Source organism: Gavialis gangeticus, unplaced genomic scaffold (genome assembly GCF_001723915.1).
Source record: "Gavialis gangeticus isolate Ggan-Ray unplaced genomic scaffold, GavGan_comp1, whole genome shotgun sequence".
In the NCBI taxonomy this organism is placed as follows: Eukaryota; Metazoa; Chordata; order Crocodylia; family Gavialidae; genus Gavialis; species Gavialis gangeticus.
The window spans coordinates 17676138-17679111 of NW_017728996.1; the positions used below are offsets into that span (position 1 = coordinate 17676138).

Genomic DNA, 2974 nt, shown 5'->3' on the forward strand with positions numbered 1-2974 from the left:
CCCATCCCCCTCCCCCACCGGTTTAGGTGGTTTCTGCACTTGCTGTGCTGGTAGCACCAGGACCTCCCCACGGCTGTGCAACGAAGGTAAGCTGGTGGCTTATTAAAGTCATCAGCCCCCTGGTCGATGGTGTTCAGCTTTCTTACGCACACGACACGGGTAGGACTGTCCAGACTGGGGAAAACTCTTCACTTCCTTGCTTGTGATGAGCTGTAAGAAGTAGCGTGGCCATTTCAACTCATGCCGGCGGTTCCGTGTGTACTTGCAGTAGCTTTCCTCCTAGCAGCCGCACCATCCATCTGCTTTTCTCTTCTCTTGGTCCTGTTCTCCGTTTTTGTTTTGTTTTTTCCTTTGCAAACCTTTCATTGTATTGCTCACAAGTTTTATTTCCGCACTGGAAGGAGAAGGCTCCTGTCTGCTCTGTTTAAGTGGAAATGCAGCCATTTTACTCACGATGTTGTTATGTCTGTAATTTTGGAGGCTTTACCAGCAAGGATGCAGGGGAAAAGCTGCAATCTCTAGTGAGATCTAATCTGTGTTTATTCCATATCCTCTTGCCGCACCTCTTTCCTGTAGGGCTTATTTGCAGCTTTGCTTCATTGATGGTTCCTCAGCATGCCTCAAGTGAGCAGTTCTCGGAGGATGGAGTTAACCTTGACTTTTTACTGGTGCCCTTGCTTTTGCCAATGATAGAAAAGCTCCTACTGCTTCTGTCGGGGGTCAGTGCTTTTTTTTTTGGAAGGGCTGCCCCATACATCCCTCCCACACTACAAAACCGCTTTCTTCAAGAAAGCAGTTTAGGCTTGGCTGACCTTCCTAACCTTGTTTTATCTTCAGGTGAGATCTTTGCTGCTGGCTCATTGCCTCTTGAGCTCTTAAGTATAAATGCTTGTGTAACATGTCAAGACACATCTTTAGATAAAGAGAGTTCTTTATCCCACACAGTTTTAACGCACTCAAACGATCACAGCTTCTTGGGGAAGATGAACAGGTGAGGGAGAAAGAATGATACAGTGACATTTTGGATTTGCTTGGCAAACGCAGATCAAGCTGGCTTCAAGTTCTTGAGCTGTTGTTGCTTGAAGGTAGCTGGCAGGACTTTTCAAACGTTTTATGTTGCAAACTAGACTTTAAACTAAAACTGGTTCAGGGGGCAGATTTTGTGGTGGATCTTCACCAGCGATTTTTTTTTTTTAGTTGGACTAGAGTTTTGAATAATCTTCCAGATGAATTTGTTCTCTTCAGTCCATTTTAAATTTATTTTGATAATTACTTAATATTTTGACATCTCAAATCAGCTGCAAACCTTCTATGACTGATCATACAGATAAACATTTCCCAGTCTTCAGAAACCTATCTGGTGTTAAATAGACTTCGGTACCAGACTATGCAATTTGCTGTCAACGTGCAAGGATCAGAAAAGGGAAATAGCTTATAGGAGACTTTTTTCTTTTGCTTTAGAAAAACAAAATGGTTGTGGCAGCTCTGAGAGTGACAGTGACAATAGAAAGAATGTCATTGGCCAGGCAGCCACCAGCATTTGTAGCTTTTGTTCTCTAATGCTACCTGTAGCATGAGCTCCGTAACAGGGTACTTGAAACACTGGCTCCTTCTATCTGATAGCAGTCTTTGCCATAAGTTCAGCTCTGCTAGTGGGAACATCAGTAGTAGGAAACTTGTGTTTTAAATTCCCAAGTAGCAAAGCCTATCTTTGGTCTGTCATTATGCCCATATGCCAGTGAGAACAGGTGCCCTGAACTGGAGTCTAGTACAGCCAAGTAATTTCTTTAGTTCATCATGAGAATATGTTCCATCATATGCAGAATCATGTGGCAGTAACAGTTTGGGCCACTAGCGTTCTTCATTTGTCCCTTCATTATTCACAGAGCTTGAGTCTAAGCATCTTGCATTTAAAGAGCTGCTGCTGTTGTCAGTTAAGGTGATGAAAATGGAAAAACAACTGACCAACTTTTATCATTATTTTTATGACTGCTTAAGTTGGTTTTGACACAGTCAGGATATCTGGTCAAAATAGCTAGTAAGCTTTTAACTCTTGCTTAACAGCTTGCTTCTAGGAGACTTCATTTTCCCCATTACAGCAGCAACTCATTTGCTCATGCTCCAGGCCACTGACTTGCAAAGAAACTTACTTGCACTGAAAATGAGAACAAACATGAAAACACTTTTAATTTTTTTTCTAAGTTTTGAAAAGGTTAACTTGGGAGCTCATCCTGCTACTGTCCCCTGAAGCCACTATTTCTGTTAAATCTAAATGCAATGGACAGCAAAAAATTCATATTGTTAATGTATTTACATTGTGAAATATTACTAAAAATACATAGTGATAAACTGTACTGGATGAGTGCAAACTTCTGCTTTGCGCACAGACTGGAGTTCTCTGGCAGTGTGCTGTGGGTGCCCTTCCTGTAGGAAACGGTGAAATGGCCTGACTGGGTCTTGGGTCTGTTAGTTTAAAGAGCTCACCTCTTGTTTTGTAGCTTCCTCTACTTTGCAGAAAGAGCTTTGTGATCTAAAAAGCACAGTCTAGAATTATTAACCTTTATAATATGATGATAGGGATATGAATTATTAAACTTCTAATAGGATGCAGCTGTCCTGATCAGAACCCCATTGTGCATTAAAATCTGAAGTGCTCACAGCAGAGACTTCCTAAGCCTGAAGAAGGGTGATTGTGCCCAAAAACTTGCAGAGAATTTTTTTCCAACTAGTCAGCTGGTCTAATAAAATATCACATCTACCAAAAGAACCTTGCCTGCCTATGTCCTTAGACCAGCACGGCTACAACTGAAAACTCAGCAGTCATGGTATGTGAGCTATGCATGACTAGTCAAACAGATCCAAGCTGTAAATCCCTTTTAAGTCAGCTGATTATTTTTGGAACTGAAAAAAATGTCATTGCAAAAGTATCTAAGTGCCCCACTATAGCTGACTTAATGAGAGTTGGGACCTAACT

The 2974-nt window shown here is 41.6% G+C and overlaps 1 protein-coding gene across 1 annotated transcript in view; it reads left to right on the forward strand.

The window, feature by feature from the left end:
* Positions 1 to 2974, forward strand: part of ABHD2 (abhydrolase domain containing 2) — an 80665-nt gene that overhangs the window by 467 nt on the left and 77224 nt on the right. The gene's annotated exons all lie outside the window — the stretch shown is intronic.